This window comes from Bombina bombina, chromosome 8 (genome assembly GCF_027579735.1).
Source record: "Bombina bombina isolate aBomBom1 chromosome 8, aBomBom1.pri, whole genome shotgun sequence".
In the NCBI taxonomy this organism is placed as follows: domain Eukaryota; kingdom Metazoa; phylum Chordata; class Amphibia; order Anura; family Bombinatoridae; genus Bombina; species Bombina bombina.
Genome location: NC_069506.1, coordinates 75,263,184 through 75,283,539, shown reverse-complemented (window position 1 = coordinate 75,283,539; position 20,356 = coordinate 75,263,184). Strand labels below are relative to the sequence as shown.

General features: G+C 41.8%; 1 protein-coding gene across 1 annotated transcript in view; it reads left to right on the top strand.

Moving 5' to 3' along the window:
• DFFB (DNA fragmentation factor subunit beta) overlaps positions 1–20,356 on the top strand; it is a 101,855-nt gene that overhangs the window by 59,461 nt on the left and 22,038 nt on the right. The window lies entirely within an intron of this gene.

Genomic DNA, 20,356 nt, shown 5'->3' with positions numbered 1-20,356 from the left:
ACAGAAATAACTAAAGCCATCTAGAGGTGATAATAACTGTCTGAAAAGGAAAACCGTTGGAAGCTTTCAAGACACTAAAATCCCTTTGTCAGGCTGTGATTCTCATACTGAAGCTCATAAAATACATATAGAGAGCGTGAAATGTATTTGCAAAGAATGAGCATCTCTCACATAAGCTTTGCTGATTTATGTATCTCTTTGCTTGAGCTACATCTGTGAATTATTTCCTGATGACAGTAGTTTAAAGGGACAGTAAAGTCAAAATGAAACTTTTATAATTCAGTTTAAGGGTTAGATTTATCGATGTCCACCGCACATTGATAAATGCCGACAGCATTTCTTGTGAACTGTTTGTGCAATGCCGCCCCCTGCACATTCGCGGCCAATCGGCTAGCAGGGTGTATCAATCAACCTGATAGTATCCGTTTGCGCGTGCACGTGCGCGCATTACCACACTGACACCAATGAAGGAAGGGGAAAAAAAAAAGTTAAAAAAAAAAAGTAAAGTACATTTTTTTTTTTTTTTTTACATATAAAAGGATCTGGGAGGGGGAGGGGGTGGGAGTATTGTGGGGGGGCTGCTACACTACAGAAATAAATTTGTATAAAAAATACAAATAAAAGTTATAAATAAAATTTAAATAGTTTGGCCAGTGGGGCCAAACTGGGTACTGGCAGACAGCTGCCAGTACCCAAGATGGCGGTAATTAGGTAGGGGAGAGGGTTAGAGAGCTGGAGGGGGGATCAGGGAGGTTGGTGCTAAGGCAGGGGTCCATCACAACTAAAATATTTTATAATTTTTATTTAAAAAAAAAAAAAAACTCTTTTATTTAGTACTGGCAGACTTTCTGCCAGTACTTAAGATGGCGGTAACAATTGTGGGGTGGGGGAGGGAAGAGAGCTGTTTGGGAGGGATCAGGGGGTGGGATGTGTCAGGTGGGAGGCTGATCTCTAAAATTAACCCTGCAAGCTCCCTACAAGCTACCTAATTTAACCCCTTCACTGCTGGGCATAATTCACGTGTGGTGCGCAGCAGCATTTAGCGGCCTTCTAATTACCAAAAAGCAACGCCAAAGCCATATAAGTCTGCTATTTCTGAACAAAGGGGATCCCAGAGAAGCTTTTACAACAATTTCTGCCATAATAGCACAAGCTGTTTGTAAATAATTTCAGTGAGAAACCTAAAATTGTGAAAAATGTAAAGTTTTTTTTTTTTATTTGCTCGCATTTGGCGGTGAAATGGTGGCATAAAATATACCAAAATGGGCCTAGATCAATACTTGGAGTTGTCTACTACACTACACTAAAGCTAAAATTAACCCTACAAGCTCCCTACAAGCTCCCTAATTAACCCCTTCACTCCTGGGCATAAAACATGTGTGGTGCGCAGCGGCATTTAGCGGCCTTCTAATTACCAAAAAGCAACCACAAAGCCATATAAGTCTGTTATTTCTGAACAAAGGGGATCCCAGAGAAGCATTTACAACCATTTGTGCCATAATTGCAGAAGCTGTTTGTAAATAATTTCAGTGGGAAACCTAAAGTTTGTGACAAAATTTGTGAAAAAGTGAACTTTTTTTTTTTTTTTATCGCATTTGGCGGTGAAATGGTGGCATGAAATATACTAAAACGGGCCTAGATCAATACTTTGGGATGTCTTCTAAAACAAAATATATACATGTCAAGGGATATTCAGGTATTCCTGACAGATATCAGGGTTCCAAAGTAACTAGCGCTCATTTTGAAAAAAAGTGGTTTGGAAATAGCAAAGTGCTACTTGTATTTATTGCCCCATAAATTGCAAAAAAAGCAAAGAACATGTAAACATTGGGTATTTCTAAACTCAGGACAAAATTTAGAAACTATTTAGCATGGGTGTTTTTTGGTGGTTGTAGATGTGTAACAGATTTTGGGGGTCAAAGTTAGAAAAAGTGTGTTTTTTTCCATTTTTTCCTCATATTTTATCATTTTTTTTTAGTAAATTATAAGATATGATGAAAATAATGGTATCTTTAGAAAGCCCATTTAATGACGAGAAAAACGGTATATAATATGTGTGGGTACAGTAAACGAGTAAGAGGAAAATTACAGCTAAACGCAAACACTGCAGAAATGTAAAAATAGCCATTGTCATTAAGGGTAAGAAAATTGAAAAATGGTCCGGACATTAAGGGGTTAAAGGGATACTAAACCCATTTTTTTTTTCTTTCATGATTCAGATAGAGCATGAGATTTTAAGCACCTTTCTAATTTACTCCTATTATCAATTTTTTCTTTGTTCTCATGCTATCTTGATTTGAAAAAGCAGTACTGTAAGCTTTAGAGCCGGACCATTTTTTGTTCAGCACCTGGGTAGCACTTGTTGATTTGTGGCTAAATGTAGCAAACCAATCAGCAAGCTCTACCAAGGTGCTGAACTAAAAATGGGCCGGCTCCTAACCTTTTATTACTGCTTTTTCAAATCAAGATAACATGAGAACAAAGAAAAATTGATAATAGGAGTAAATTAGAAAGTTGCTTAAAATTGCATGCTCTATCTGAATCATGAAAGAAAAAAATGTGGGGTTAGTATCCCTAACAAAATAAATAATGATTGCATAGAGCATTTAAAGAGACATGAAACCCAAAAATATTTATTTCGTGATTCAGATAGAAAATACAATTTTCTTCATAAATGTAAAGAGTCCACAGCTGCATTCATTACTTTTGGCAAAATAAGAACCTGGCCACCAGGAGGAGGCAAAGACACCCCAGCCAAATGCTTAAATACTCCTCCCACTTCCCTCATCCCCCAGTCATTCTTTACCTTTCGTCGCCAGGAGGTTGGCAGAGAAGTGTCAGAAGTTTGCGATTGTCTCTTATGGAGGGTAGTACTCTTCGACATGGGACTGGAGTTTTAAGTAGTCCTGTCCGTCTTTCAGTGAAAGCATGGATGAAAGTTAGAGTCCAGAGATGCAGGGAGAGTCTTTCTGCGAAACCATCCCGACTCATTTTAACAGCTCCACAAGAAATCGGCGTTGACGAATTTCGCTGCTTGCTTTCTACTCTCAAGTCCATGACAGAGGTGATGCTACTATCTGTCACACTTGAAGGGCCGTGTTCCTGTTCCACGGCGTAGATTCCTGTAAGATCGTTTCATTTAACTTTCGTCATGATTTTATTGCATTACAAATGTTTTCCCAAGAGGCTACCACCTTGCAGGACTAACTATATATAAGGGTCTCAGTGAGGGGCCTTTTGTGTCTTCGAATCAAGGGTAATATCTCCTGAGGGGGGTTATTGAACAGGGGGGTTTTTAATCATGTTTGTTATGTGATTCGACCTGCTTATGTGTAGTGTTACTTAGGCTCATGGCTTTGTGGAACATAACAAACTTTGGAAGTGACGCAGCCTTTACGGTCAGGCACGCTTTTTCTGGACTGTACGATTCACCTTGTGACTGGCGTGGTCACGCTTTTGACTCTCCATTTCCGCATTCCTGACCGTGTGGCGATGGAGAAATTCTGCTGGTCTCGGGCCCTTGGGAGGTGGTTAAAGCTCCAGCCATTGGGGGTGTCAGGTGCCGTTTAAGTTTTGGGTCCAATTTTGGTATCAATATCCTAAGCTATGGAGGAGTCTGATATCGTGGAGACGTACGTCTCTGTTTCATTTTCTACTCCTTGCGCAGAATGTGTAATGCCCCGGATGATACTAGCCTATCAGTTATGTTATGAATTCCGTATTAGAATGCTCAATTCCTCGGGATCGGGGAATCAAGGAGCTGCTGAGCCATCTGCCTCTGGGGCCTCTGTCCTCCGAGTGGCGAGTTCCCTTCCACCATCGCTTACTACGCATGCAGGTAACCCAGAATTTGCTTATCCTTCTCCGGAAGGTAGCCTCTTCCTGCCAGGGAGTTCCTCAATGTTCATCTATGACATCTGGATGATTTAATTTGGATCAGCCTATGGTTTCATGTCTTATGAGCTTGTGCACTTTTTCTTCTGTACTCTCCCATTCGGGGGGGGGGGGGGGTAGTTTGTCCTCCTTATGGGGATGGGGTTTCCTCTCTCTAGAGGTTGGTTGTCCTGCCCTGTGTGTAGGTTGTTGGAACAGGAGTTTTCCTTTCCTCTAGAGGAGAGCGATCCCCTCTATGGGGTTCTGTTTCCTCTGGGGAGGTGATGTCTCCATGTTTAAGACTGTCATGGAGTGTTGTGCTGGGGTGTCTGAGGGCTCTGTTGCATTTTCTCTGTTCCTCTCCTATGGATTCTCTTTAGAGTTCCTATTGTTAGAGCTCTTGGGTTGACACCTGAGCTCCGTTGGGATGGCTAAGTCCATCTTTTCCATCCTCTTTCTGGGGACTTTTGTTTGGGGTGTTTTCTGTTCCCCTGTCTTTCAGACATGACAGCCAGCTGTAGTGGCATGTGGGTTACTTTGCTGCAAAGCTAGCGGAAGGTTGCAGTTTGAAATCAGTTGCACCGGTTTGCACCTGGTCTGTGTCTTGGCAGATTGTTCCCAAGACTCTATTGTTTGCCTTGGGTCCTTGTGGTATGGTGTGCCTTTTGGAGGTTTCTGTACTTCTCCATGTTCCCATATGGAGTAGGACTGGCGGCTTTTTGGTTGGGTCCACTGCTTAGTGGATGTTTTGCAGTCTGTTAGTTAGCGCTGTGACCTATCTTCTGCTGCTCTTACTTGCCTGCAAGTATTTTACCTTAGGAGTCATCCTGGTATGACTGTGGTGTTTGGTGTTGACCCAGGGGTTTGCCTTCTGGGTTTGCTGCAGGTATATCAGTTTCTGAAGACTTCAATATTTTGAGTTTCCTTGCGCCTTGAGGACTCTGTCTTCAGTTGTCTTTTAGGGTGCGGTTGCACTATCTTGAGGAGAAGTTCTTCTCTGTGTTGGATTCCCGGTTTTATCCTGAGGATTTCTGTACATTCTGGGGTTGGGCGTCGCCTCCCCTGGTTTCGGTCTCTATGAGTTTGGCTTGGTTCTTGGTGTTTTCCTTTTCTTGGAAACTGTTTTACCCTTTTCTGGGTATTCGGGGTATCCTTGCTTGTTCCTCAATCTCCTTTCCCTTTGGGAGTTTATGTTAAGTTGATCCCCTTCTCTGATACGGGGTGTGTTGTTGAGTACCGCTTTCTGAGCGACGGTGTCTACTGGAGGCGTGCTGGCTCAGTTGTGTTCTTTCTGCGGTCTCTAGCAAGGCTTGTGGACTATCTGAGGGTCAGTGTCCTTGGGGCCTTTTCTTTTTCCAATTCTCTGCTTCGGACGAAGCAAGATTTTTTTTGTTGGGTTAGGGTTTTTCCAGGCCTCGTGCCCTCAGAATGGGCCGCCTTTTGTACCCTCCCGTTTGCGCATTTAGTGTCCTCTATAGCTTGGGTATTGTTTTCCCAAAAGTAATGAATGCAGCTGTAGACTCTTTCCATTTATGAAGAAAAACATAAGATATGCTTACCTGATAATTTTCTTTTCTTCAGATGGAAAGAGTCCACAGCTCCCCACCCGTATTTTTTCTGTGGGGCATTGGTTATTTTTGTTCTTCCGGCACCTTTTCACCCTGGTATTTCTTCTTATGTTCCTTGTTCCTCGGCAGAATGACTGTGGGATGAGGAAATTGGGAGGAGTATTTAAGCCTTTGCCTGGGGTGTCTTTGCCTCCTCCTGGTGGCCAGGTTCTTATTTTCCCAAAAGTAATGAATGCAGCTGTGGACTCTTTCCATCTGAAGAAAAGAAATGATCAGGTAAGCATAATTTATGTTTTTAAATAACATTCCAGTTTACTTCTGTTATCTAATTTGTTTCATTCTTTAGATATTCTTTGTTGAAGAAATATCAATGCACATCGGTGAGCCAATAATACGAGTCATCTATGTGCAGCCACCAATCATTAGCTACTGAGCCTATTTAATGTGTTTTTTTAAACAAGGATATCAAGAGAATGAAGCAAATTAGATAATAGAAGTAAATTGGAAAATTCTTTAAAGGGAAATGAAATAAAAAAAATTCTATTGTGATCCAGACAGAGCATACTATTTTAAAAAGTTTCCAATTTCCTTCTGTTATCAAATTTGCTTTGTTGTCATGATATTCTGTGTTGAAAAGATACCTAGGTAGATATCTGGACCACTACATAGCAGGAAATAGTGCTGCCATATAGTGCTCTTGCAAATGGGTTGCATTCTTGCAAAACTGCTCCTAAGCATATGTCCCTGCTTTTCAACAAAAGATAACAAGAGATCGAATAAACATTTTGAGTTTCATATCCTTTTAAAATAAAATCATGAAAGAAAAAATGTGGGTTTCATGTCCCTTTAAGGGACACTAAATAAATTTAGGGCTAGATTACAAGTGGAGCACAACCAATAGCACAGGGTGAATTATCTTTGTGCTAAGAATAAATCTCACAATCTGGTATTGGAAGTGGATGACAAAAAAGGAGACTCTTAAAGGGACATGAAACCCAACATTTTTCTTTCATTATTCAGATAGAGAATATAATTGAAAAAAAAGTTTCCATTTTACTTCTATTATCAAATTTACTTTGTCTTCATGTTATTCTTTGTTGGAGAGATACCTAGGTAGGTAGCGTGCACGTGCCTGAGGCAATACATGACAGGAAATAGTGCTGCCATTTAGTGCTCTTGCTAATGTATAACATTGTTGCAAAACTGCTGTCATACAATGCTGCAGACACGTGCACACTCCTGAGCTAATATCCCAGTTTTTCAACAAAGGATAACAAGAAGACAAAGAAAATGTGATAATAGAAGTAAATTGGAAAGTTGTTAAAAATTGTATGTTCTATCAGAATCGGGAAAGAAAAAATTAGGGTTTTATGTCCCTTTAAAGCTGCCCACAATAAACCCAGGTATACAGGAAAGAATCGAAATAGCATTGAGGGAATACTGGAAGTTAAATGAAGGATCCACAGATAACCCGTTAATGACCTGGGCTGCACACAAACCTGTGTTAAGAGGTATGCTCATTAAGGAAAAGGCTATGGTGGTAAGACAATCAACACAAGTAGTGACTAAGTTGCAGAGGGAGGTTGAGACACTTGAGCTAGAACATAGACGCACCCTATCCTCAGAGGTATATAGGTCCCTTCAATCTAAACGGAAAGAATTGTCGACAATTCTAAACGACAACTCTATGCGTGCAGCTTTGCGGCTTAAGGCACACTATTATGTGTACGCAAACAAGCCAGATAAATATTTGGCATATAAATTAAGGGAAAACACTAAGTCCTTTGCAATACCCTCTATCCACAAACGGGACGGAAACACCACATCTAATCCTCAGGAGATAACCAAAACTTTTGCTCAATACTATGAGACGCTATACGACGGGAGAAAGGTGGGTGGGGGGGACCTTAGTCGGCAGACACAAGAGTTTCTAGAACAGGCTAATCTTCCGACGATACAGGATACTGACTTGACAGGACTGAATGCAGACATCACGCCCCTAGAAATTCTATCAGTAATTAAAGATCTTAAAACGGGTAAAGCGCCGGGGCCAGACGGACTTACGGGAGAATACTACAAACTATTTAAGAAAGAACTATTACCCCACTTAGTGACATTCTGTAATGGGATTTTAGAGGGAAGGGAACTACCTAGAGACATGTTACAAGCCAAAATTGTGGTGATATCTAAAGCAGGGAAAAATTCGACGAATTGCCAAAATTATAGACCCATATCCCTGATTAATACAGACCTTAAAATATTTACAAAAATTATGGCTAATAGACTTAAATTGATCCTACCATCACTCATTCACACAGACCAGGTAGGTTTTATAATGGACAGGGAAGCCCCGGATAACGTAAGGAGAATATTGACCCTAATAGATTATCTTGTAAAAAATAAGACACCATCGCTATTACTAGCACTTGACGCGGAAAAAGCGTTTGATAGGGTGGACTGGCCTTATATGTTTACTGTTTTGGATAAAATGGGATTTAAGGGGGCCTTTATGAGGGCACTCACCACTATATACTCAAGACCAACGGCGGTGATAGGGGCGGCAGGATACATATCCAGGTCCATAAACATCTTAAATGGCACTCGCCAGGGTTGCCCACTTTCGCCGCTGTTATTTGCCATCAGTATAGAGCCACTTGCAGCGCTTATAAGGCAATCAGTAGATGTGTCAGGGGTACAACTAGCAAAAGAGGAATATAAACTAACACTATTTGCGGACGACGTCTTACTGACACTGACGAGACCCTTAATTTCTTTACCTAATTTATATGCTATCCTGGGGAAGTACGCAGAGATCTCGGGTTATAAGATTAACTTGGATAAATGCGAAGCCTTGCCGATTTGTCTTCCTTCTCATACACAAAAAACAGTAGAACTTAACTTCAACATCACATGGGCAAAAAACTACATCACTTACTTGGGAATTAAGATAAATAGCAACTTTTCAGACTTATATAGCTTAAATTACGCTCCCATATATAAGGCCATTAGGAAGGATCTAAATAAATGGAAGAAAGGTAGGTTCTCATGGTATGGAAGACTTTCAGCAATAAAAATGAATGTACTACCTAGGATTTTGTACCTCTTTAGAGCTCTGCCGATTGGGGTCCCCCTGACGGACCTAAAAACTTTACAGACTGACCTTTTTAGCTTCTTGAGGGGAGACGGTAAACCCCGTATTGCATCACAACTACTGAAACAACACAGACAGATAGGGGGGGTGGGAGTCCCAAACCTAGTGGACTATTATCATGCATCTAGATTGGCACAGTCTACGATCCTGGGGAAAGATTTTCAGGGAGTCATTTGGCCAAAGATAGAAGCAGCCATTGAAGGCTGTGAAAACCCAGCAGACATTTTATGGGATCCCTTGTGGAAGACCAAAAGACTCACATATAGATCACCAGTGACTTACAAGACTCTACACACATGGCACAAGATGGTCAAACAGTTGGTTCTGCTACAACCCCATTCAACCCTACTTCCCCTAAAGTTTCTGCTACCCATGGACCTAAGAAAAGTAGTGGGGAAATGGGAAAATAAAGGATTATACAGGGTTGCAGATTTTCTAGATAAGGCTACTATACTCACCTTTAACCAGATAAAAGATAAAATTCAACCTGACGTTTTGAACTGGTTTCTTTATCTACAAATCTCATCAGCTATTTCTAAATACATGACTGACAAACTAAAACAACCACTGACCTTACTAGAGAGACTATGCAACACTCACTCCAGAGGGAAACATGTCATATCTCAGATCTACATGATGCTGCAGGGAAAGAAAGATACTCTTAAGGCTCCTATTATGGAGAGATGGGAGAGAGATGTAGGGGAAGTAAAAGAGAAAGAAACTTGGGAGAAGATTTTCTCAGAAACTGGGAAAGGTCTGCTTAGTGCAGATATGAAAGAAAATTGCCTAAAGGTAGCCTTCAGATGGTACCTTACACCAGAACGGACGGCTTATATCTCCAACCTAAATAGTGCCCTATGTTATAGAGGTTGTGGAGAGAAAGGCACATATAGACACATGTGGTGGGATTGTTCAACAGTAAAACCATTATGGGAGAAATTATCGAACCTTCTTAGCGACACATTAGATGAAAGGATAGAACTAACAATTTCCCAGGCACTTTTGCATGAGAGGGTGCGCCCACTAAACTCAGCGATCAATACTTTTATTAAGACCTTGTGTACCTGCCTTCGTATTTGCATTGCTAGGCATTGGAAAGTTGGAGCCCCAGGATGGGCGGAGGTAACAGATAAAATAAAGGACACCTATTTAATGTCAGAATTAGCAGCATGGTCACAAGGGAATACAGAACAATTTAAAAAAATATGGTTCTATTGGATCACGAAGGGCTCTACTAGACCACATCCTAATCAGGAGGGACGTGAGTTAGAGAGAGAAGAAGGGGGAGGTAGACATGAAGAGAATAGCAGAAACTTGTAGGGTTAGACACTTAACACCTGGACACAAGAGATGTATTGACTACGACTGATTTCTATAGCGATAGTTAGATTATATGTTATACTAAAGATACCTGTAGAGTTTGGAAACACCTGGGGGGGAGGGAGGGTGAAGGGACATGGGTTATTTTGTTTTTTTATGTTATGCTTATTATCTTACATATTGAAAGAGGGGAAAATTCTGAACTCGTTACCACTTACCTACTGTGAAAAGTTTAATAGGGTTAAGGAAAAGATGGTCACAATGTAGGTCAGTAGGAGATGTGTAATAGCGGATAATCACCCTTGCCGTTTAAATATGTTTTTGTAATATGTTTTTAAAATCAATAAAAATCATTTCAACTAAAGCTGCCCACAATTTTAACGAATAGCGCAGAGTAACACAAACTAGTGCTGGAAAATGTAGCACTTTTGGAGACCTGATGTACGAAAATATCTATAAATACTCCCATAAAAACTATATTGAAATAATTTATTTCACTTATATTTAAAGGGACAGTTTACTCAAAAAATGTTCTCCCCTTTAATTTGTTCCCAATGATCCACTTTACCTGCTGTAGTGTATTAAATTTTTTACAAGTATTTCCATTACCCTTATATTGGCATATGAATTAGTTTAGCCTGTTGTATCCCCACCCATCCTGAAAGTTTTTGGCCTCAAGGCCAAGCTGTGTTAACACAGCCAGTAGAAAAAATTACACTCCCAGTGGGTTATAGAAGAGATAAGGTAATAAAATGTTAATTTTTCATTGTTCTCTCTAAGTATTGGTGATTGGTTTATAAACAGATATAAGATAAAGAAGCATGTATATGTACACAATGTGATAAAGTAATGAGATCTGATTAAACCTACAAGCTCAACCCATTTTATTAGGTTGTGGCTTCAAAACACAAAATCAGCTAATTCATATACACAAATAAGCCTTAAAAAAGCAAGTCTCATACATTTTATACTCTGCAGCTGGTAAAAAAAAAAAGTAATTGAAAACACATTAAGGGAAAAATAATTTTACAGTATACTGTCCCTATAAGTATATTAATTGCAAAATAAAGGTCTATTACTGAAATAAATGTTTTTAAAGTGATTTAAAGGGATATGGTATATGGGTGTGTTGAGCACCCAGGGCTGTGACGTTTGCAGGGTCATAGGATATGTACCTATTCCAATGTTAGATTGCAGTCCATATCGATGTTTTGTGTTTAGCGCACCTTTAGCTAAGGGCTTTAGGGACATAGGGGCTGATTTAAAAAGCTGTCAATCAGCTCCAATGCAGCTGTTTCACCGCGCAAGCCTTCAGGCTCACTGGAAACAGCAGTTAAGAAGCAGCGGTCTTAAGACCGCTGCTCCTTAACTTGTCCGCCTCCTCTGAGGCTGCGGACATCAATCTGCCCGATCGTATACGATTGGGTTGATTGATACCCCTGCTAGTGGTCGTGAATCTGCAGGGGATGGCATTGCACAAGCAGATCACCAGAACTGCTTGTGCAATGATACATTCAGCGATGTCTGTCGGACATGATACGCTGAGCGGAACATGTCGGACAGACACTTGATAAATCAGCCCCATCGAGTCTATTTTGTGAGAGATTTAGCACACCTGAATTATCTGGCATGCAGTTTTTAGGACGCCCTAGACTTTCGCTCAAGCACTAAAACACTACTTTTATCTTGAAATATGTGCGCAAAAAATAAAACTCCTGCTGACTGCGCTTGCAGGATGTTAGCTCACAACAGCTGTAATATTTCCGAGCTCTACTTCTAACCTAGCCCTTAATGCTACAATATTTTTCTTTAATAGTTGGGGTTAACAGCATCTTTTTCTTCAAATTATTTTCTAAATAATCTTAGCATCCACTAAGATGGTTGCTGACTGCCATTGCTGAAAATATAAAATAGATAAAACTTCATACTCTAATGATTTAAAGCATGTCATTTTTTTCACTATAATGACCCTTTAAGTGATGGGGAAAAAAAAAGATTGGAAATGATTAGCCAAACATGCAGCAAAAAGTACTGCACCAATCGTTATGAAATCTGTTCAGGTACATATATTTGTACACATGTACTGACTGCAGTTTGAGAGTGCAGTCCACTTGCGTGCTTATATATGTCTAGGGAAGCTAACAAATAGCTGTGACACTGATGTTTGAATATCAGTTAGGCGCTAGCGACACACTTGCAATATTATCCGATTGGTTGTGCTTCCTGTCCCTCACAGACACACGGACCAATCAGATAATGCACAAATGGTAGAGGGCAGATACGCTCTAATTAGAGCCTCTGGTGCTGCAACCTAACCATCCCCCCCACGACATGCTTTTACCCGCATTCTGTTCGAGAACCTGCAAAATTACAGTAGTGGGAGATGGGACTCATGGTTAGGTTCCCAGAGGCGGTTGCGGCGCTCGAGGCTCTGATTAGAACAGAGCGCTCTGGAGCGTATCTGCCCTCGGCCATTATTGCATTATCTAATTGGTCCCTGTGTCCGTGAAGGACAGAAGGCAGAACCAATCGGATAATGTTGCAAGTGTGTCGCTAGTGCCTTATGAATTTTAGTAAGTTAGGTGGAATACTAACATACATGGCGGTGCTTTAGGGTCTAGGTAAGAAAAGGCCTTGGTGTGACACCTGGACCTATCTAATTGCTAGAACAAACTCTTCCATGTTATGCGTTTAATACAGTGGCGTATTTAGGAGACGCAGAGAATGTGAGATCGAGACTGGAAGCTGACCCAGTTTATTGGGATATCAGCCGTTTTCGCACAGGGCCAGAAGTTCTGAGCAGCTCCAGAGCAGTATTTTAACTGTGTGTTTAACCCCTTTGCAGGGATTGAATTAAAGACTTAGCATTGCAGGAATGCTAGTGATAAAATGACATGCACAAATGAATTAGAGCTTGTTACTTTTTCACTACAATGGCCCTTTAATCATTTAAAAAACATAATTTATGCTTACCTGATAAATTTATTTCTCTTGTAGTGTAGTCAGTCCACGGGTCATCCATTACTTATGGGATTATATCTCTTCCTAACAGGAAGCTGCAAGAGGATCACCCAAAGCAGAGCTGCCATATAGCTCCTCCCCTCACATGTCATATCCAGTCATTCGACCGAAACAAGACGAGAAAGGAGAAACCATAGGGTGCAGTGGTGACTGGAGTTTAATTAAAATTTAGGTCTGCCTTAAAAGACAGGGCGGGCCGTGGACTGACTACACTACAAGAGAAATACATTTATCAGGTAAGCATAAATTATGTTTTCTCTTGTTAAGTGTAGTCAGTCCACGGGTCATCCATTACTTATGGGATACCAATGCCAAAGCTAAAGTACACGGATGATGGGAGGGACAAGGCAGGAACTTTAAGCGGAAGGAACCACTGCCTGAAGCACCTTTCTCCCAAAAATAGCCTCCGAAGAAGCAAAAGTGTCAAATTTGTAAAATTTTGAAAAAGTGTGAAGTGAAGACCAAGTTGCAGCCTTGCAAATCTGTTCAACAGAGGCCTCATTTTTAAAGGCCCAGGTGGAAGCCACAGCTCTAGTGGAATGAGCTGTAATTCTTTCAGGAGGCTGCTGTCCAGCAGTCTCATAGGCTAAACGTATTATGCTACGAAGCCAAAAGGAGAGAGAGGTAGCCGAAGCCTTTTGACCTCTCCTTTGTCCAGAGTAAACGACAAACAGGGAAGAAGTTTGACGAAAATCTTTAGTTGCTTGCAAATAGAACTTCAGGGCACGGACTACGTCCAGATTATGCAAAAGTCGTTCCTTCTTCGAAGAAGGATTAGGGCATAGAGATGGAACAACAATCTCTTGATTGATATTCCTGTAAGAAACTACCTTAGGTAAAAACCCAGGTTTAGTACGCAGAACCACCTTGTCTGAATGAAAAATCAGATAAGGAGAATCACAGTGTAGGGCGGATAACTCAGAGACTCTTCGAGCCGAGGAAATAGCCATCAAAAACAAAACTTTCCAAGATAACAGCTTAATATCAATGGAATGGAGGGGTTCAAACGGAACACCTTGAAGAACCTTAAGAACTAAGTTTAAGCTCCACGGCGGAGCAACAGTCTTAAACACAGGCTTAATCCTAGCCAAAGCCTGACAAAAAGCCTGAACGTCTGGGACATCTGCCAGACGTTTGTGTAACAGAATAGACAGAGCAGAAATCTGTCCCTTTAATGAACTAGCAGATAAACCCTTTTCTAAACCCTCTTGTAGAAAAGACAAAATCCTAGGAATCCTAACTTTACTCCATGAGTAACTCTTGGATTCACACCAATATAAGTATTTACGCCATATTTTATGGTAAATTTTTCTGGTAACAGGTTTCCGAGCCTGTATTAAGGTATCAATAACTGACCCAGAGAAGCCACGCTTTGATAGAATCAAGCGTTCAATCTCCATGCAGTCAGCCTCAGAGAAATTAGATCTGGATGGTTGAAAGGACCCTGAATTAGAAGGTCCTGTCTCAGAGGTAGAGACCATGGTGGACAGGACGACATACCCACTAGATCTGCATACCAGGTCCTGCGTGGCCACGCAGGTGCTATCAGAATCACTGATGCTCTCTCCTGTTTGATCTTGGCAATCAGCCGAGGAAGCAGCGGAAATGGTGGAAACACATAAGCCATGTTGAAAACCCAAGGGGCTGCTAGAGCATCTATCAGCGCCGCTCCCGGGTCCCTGGACCTGGATCCGTAGCAAGGAAGTTTGGCATTCTGTCGAGAAGCCATGAGATCCAGTTCCGGTTTGCCCCAACGATGAATTAGTTGAGCGAAGACCTCCGGATGAAGTTCCCACTCCCCCGGATGAAAAGTCTGGCGACTTAGGAAGTCCGCCTCCCAGTTCTCCACGCCTGGAATATAGATCGCTGACAGGTGGCAAGAGTTGGACTCTGCCCAGCGAATTATCTTTGATACTTCCAACATCGCTAGGGAACTCCTGGTTCCCCCTTGATGGTTGATGTAAGCCACAGTCGTGATGTTGTCCGACTGAAATCTGAGGAACCTCAGTGTTGCCAACTGAGACCAAGCTAGAAGAGCATTGAATATCGCTCTTAATTCCAGAATATTTATTGGAAGGAGTTTCTCCTCCTGAGTCCACGATCCCTGAGCCTTCAGGGAGTTCCAGACTGCGCCCCAACCTAGAAGGCTGGCATCTGTTGTTACAATCGTCCAATCTGGCCTGCGAAAGGTCATCCCTTTGGACAGATGGGGTCGAGAAAGCCACCAGAGAAGAGAATCCCTGGTCTCTTGATCCAGATTTATTAGAGGGGACAAATCTGAGTAATCCCCATTCCACTGACTGAGCATGCATAATTGCAGCGGTCTGAGATGCAGGCGCGCAAATGGTACTATGTCCATTGCTGCTACCATTAAGCCGATTACTTCCATGCACTGGGCTACTGACGGGTGAGGAATGGAATGAAGGGCACGGCAAGTATTTAGAAGTTTTGATAACCTGGCCTCCGTCAGGAAAATTTTCATCTCTACAGAATCTATAAGAGTCCCTAAGAAGGGAACCCTTGTGAGTGGTAATAGAGAACTCTTTTCCACGTTCACCTTCCACCCATGCGACCTCAGAAATGCCAGAAGTATCTCTGTATGAGACTTGGCAATTTGAAAACTTGACGCTTGTATCAGAATGTCGTCTAGGTACGGAGCCACCGCTATGCCTCGCGGTCTTAGTACCACCAGAAGTGAGCCCAGAACCTTTGTAAAGATTCTTGGGGCCGTAGCTAACCCGAAGGGAAGAGCTACAAACTGGTAATGCCTGTCTAGGAAGGCAAATCTTAGATACCGATAATGATCCTTGTGAATCGGTATGTGAAGGTAAGCATCCTTTAAGTCCACTGTGGTCATGTACTGACCCTCTTGGATCATGGGTAGGATGGTTCGAATAGTTTCCATTTTGAATGATGGAACTCTTAGGAACTTGTTTAGGATCTTTAAGTCCAAGATTGGTCTGAAGGTTCCCTCTTTCTTGGGAACCACAAACAGATTTGAATAAAATCCTTGCCCTTGTTCCGTCCGCGGAACTGGGTGGATCACCCCCATTAATAAGAGGTCTTTTACACAGCGTAGAAACGCCTCTTTCTTTATTTGGTTTGCTGATAACCTTGAAAGATGAAATCTCCCTTGTGGAGGAGAAGCTTTGAAGTCCAGAAGATATCCCTGAGATATGATCTCCAACGCCCAGGGATCCTGGACATCTCTTGCCCAAGCTTGGGCGAAGAGAGAAAGTCTGCCCCCCACTAGATCCGTTTCCGGACAGGGGGCCCTCACTTCATGCTGTCTTAGGGGCAGCAGCAGGTTTTCTGGCCTGCTTGCCCTTGTTCCAGGACTGGTTGCTTTTCCAACCCTGTCTGTAACGAGTAGCAGTCCCTTCCTGTTTTGGAGCGGAGGAAGTTGATGCTGCTCCTGCCTTGAAATTACGAAAGGCACGAAAATTAAACTGTTTGGCCTTTGATTTGGCCCTGTCCTGAGGAAGGGAGTGACCCTTACCTCCAGTAATGTCAGCAATAATTTCTTTCAGGCCGGGCCTGAATAAGGTTTGCCCTTTGAAAGGAATATTAAGCAATTTAGATTTAGAAGTTACATCTGCTGACCAGGATTTAAGCCATAGCACTCTGCGCGCCTGGATGGCGAATCCGGAGTTCTTAGCCGTTAGTTTGGTTAAATGCACCACGGCATCCGAAACAAATGCATTAGCTAGCTTAAGGGCTTTAAGCTTGTTCATAATCTCATCCAATGGTGCTGTGCGAATAGCCTCTTCCAGAGACTCAAACCAGAATGCTGCCGCAGCAGTGACGGGCGCAATGCATGCAAGGGGCTGTAATATAAAACCTTGTTGAACAAACATTTTCTTAAGGTAACCTTCTAATTTTTTATCCATTGGATCTGAGAAAGCACAACTATCCTCCACCGGGATAGTGGTACGCTTGGCTAAAGTAGAAACTGCTCCCTCCACCTTAGGGACCGTCTGCCATAAGTCTCGTGTGGTGGCGTCTATTGGGAACATTTTTCTAAATATCGGAGGAGGGGAAAAAGGCACACCGGGTCTATCCCACTCCTTGCTAATAATCTCTGTAAGCCTTTTAGGTATAGGAAAAACGTCAGTACACACCGGTACCGCATAGTATTTATCCAGCCTACATAATTTCTCTGGGATTGCCACCGTGTCGCAATCATTCAGAGCCGCTAACACCTCCCCTAGCAATACACGGAGGTTCTCAAGCTTAAATTTAAAATTTGAAATTTCTGAATCCGGTCTCCCCGGATCAGATCCGTCACCCACAGAATGAAGCTCTCCGTCCTCATGTTCTGCAAATTGTGACGCAGTATCGGACATGGCTCTCGTGTCATCGGCGCGCTCTGTCCTAAACCCAGAGCTATCGCGCTTGCCTCTTAACTCAGGCAAATTAGATAATACTTCTTTCATAACATTAGCCATATCATGCAAAGTGATTTGTAAGGGCCTTGATGTACTTGGCACCACAATCTCACGCACCTCCTGAGCGGGAGGCGAAGGTACTGACACATGAGGAGAGTTAGTCAGCATAACTTCCCCCTCCATGTCTGGTGATAATTTCTTTACCGGTAAAGACTGACTTTTATTTAAAGTAGCATCAATACAATTGGTACACAAATTTCTATTGGGCTCCACATTGGCTTTTAAACATAATGAACAAGTAGATTCATCTGTATCAGACATGTTTAAACAGACTAGCAATGAAGACTAGCAAGCTTGGAAAAAATCTTTCAGTGAATTTACAAGCAATAGAAAAAACGCAGCAGCGCTTTTAAAAACACAAAAAAACTGTCACGGTTGAAATAACAATGAACTAATTCAGTTATAGCCAACAATTTTAACAGTAAATGTATGAATTTAGCAGAGGATTGCACCCACTAGCAAACGGATGATTAACCCCTCAATACCCACAACCGGATAATCAATTTTAGATTTAACGTTTTTCTCACAGTCAAACACACTGTCACAGGTCTGCTGTGACTGATTACCTCCCTCAAAAATGAATTTTGAAGACCCCTGAGCTCTCTGGAGACGTCCTGGATCGAGGAGGAAAAAGCAGGAAGACTGTGCTAGAATTTTATCTGCGCAACAAGGCGCTAAAAAAAGGCCCCTCCCACTCATATTACAACAGTGGGAGACCTGTTACAATGGTTTCTATGCAGAAATAAACGTTAGCCATGTGGAAAAAAAATCATGCCCAAAAAGATTTATCACCAAAGTACCTCACAAAACGAATAACATGCCAGTAAACGTTTTAAAAAACAACTTTTCCTGTGTTATGTAAAGTTATCACTAAGCCTGCTACCAGTCGCTTCTACTGCAGTTAAGGCTTATACATTTATTTCAGTATTAACAGTATTTTCTCAGTCAAATTCTAGTCCCTAGAAAATAACTCAACTGCGCATACATTTAACAGCCTGATACCAGTCGCTACTACTGCATTAAAGGCTGTACTTACATCATATGGGTAACAGCAGTGTTTTCTTAGTCAATTCCATTCCTAGAAAATATTATACTGTACATACCTCATTTGCGGGGGACCCCGCATGCTATTCCCTTTTCTGAAGTTACCCCTCCTCAGAATGTGCGAGAACAGCCAGTGGATCTTAGTTACGTCTGCTAAGATCATAGAAAACGCAGGCAGATTTTCTTCTTCTAAATACTGCCTGAGAGAAAAAACAGCACACTCCGGTGCCATTTTAAAATAACAAACTTTTGATTGAAGAATTAAGTAAAACTCCTATCTCCTCTCACAACCTCCTTTGTTGAGACTTGCAAGAGAATGACTGGATATGACATGTGAGGGGAGGAGCTATATGGCAGCTCTGCTTGGGTGATCCTCTTGCAACTTCCTGTTGGGAAGAGATATAATCCCATAAGTAATGGATGACCCGTGGACTGACTACACTTAACAAGAGAAAATGCTGTCAATTCCAGTCAGTCACCAAATTTGCCCACAAACTGCAAAATTTCAAAGAAATTAATTCAGGCAATCCAAAATGACAAGCACACAAAAACAGGATTTAACAGACCTGGGAACTTATTATTTATATAACTATAGAAGCCCAATAAATGATATTTATTAAGATATATGTGCAACTAGAATATATATATATATATATATATATATATATAAAAGAAGTACATTTGTTACAGTTCTTTAAGTGACACAGTGTAACTGTTAGATGACACCTATTAGCTGTTGCATCAGACAAGTAACAGCTGAGATTACACCCTGAGACTCTTGCCTCACACAGTTATTGAGAGGATTGTTTTATTAGATGCTAAACATTCAGTGTCTTTCCCTGTTTAGTGGGATCTTCTGCAGACAGAGCATACAAGTAAAGTTTCCAGTTTACTTCTATTATCAAATGTGCTTTGTTCTCTTGCTATTCTTTGTTGAAGAAATTCCTAGGTATGTAGCATGTACATATCTGGAGCACTACATGACAGGAAATAGTGCTCTTGCTAATGTACAACATTGCTGTAACACTGCTGCCATATAGTGCTGTAGACAGGTGCACACCCCTGAGACATATATATATATATATATATATATATATATATATATATATATATATATATATATATATATATATATATATACACTAGTCCTAAAGCCCGTGTACACGAGCCATTTTTTGCAGTACATTGGTTCCACCCCTTGCTCTCTCTCTATCCCCCCTCTCTTTTGCTCTTTCCCCCCTCTATATTGCTCTCTCTCTCCCCCTCTCTTCTGCTCTCTCTCCCCCTCTCTTTTCCTCCCTCTCTTTTGCGCTCTCTTTGTCTCTCTCTCCCCCTCTCTTTGGCTCTCTCTCCCTCTTTCTTTTGCTGTCTCTCTCCCTCTCTTTTGCTCTCTCTATCACCCCTCTTTTGCTCTCTCTCTGTCCTCTCTCTCTTCCCTCTTTTTTGCTCTCTTGTCCCCCTCTTTTGCTCTCTCTATCCCCCTCTTTTGCTCTCTCTATCCCCTTTCTTTTGCTCTCTTTCCCCCCCTCTCTTTTGTTCTCTCTATCCCCCTCTCTTGCTCTTTCTCTTCCCCTCTCTTTTGCTCTCTCTCTCTCCCTCTCTTTTGCTCTCTCTCTCTCCCTTCTCTTTTGCTCTCTCTCTCCCCCCTCTCTTTTGCGCCTTCTCCCCCCTCTCTTTTGCGCTCTCTCCCCTCTCTTTTGCTCTCTCTCCCCTCTCTTTTGCTCTCTCTCCCAACTCTCTTCCCCCCTCTCTTTTGCATGCTCTCTCTCTCCTCTCTTTTGCGCTTTTCCCCCCTCTTTTTCTCTCTCCCCTCTCTTTTGCTCGCTCTCTCCCCTTTCTCCCCCTCTCTTTTGCTGTCTTTCTCCCTTTCTTTTGCTCTCTCTCCTCTCTTTTGTTCTCTCTCTCCCCCTCTCTTTTCCTCCTATTTTACG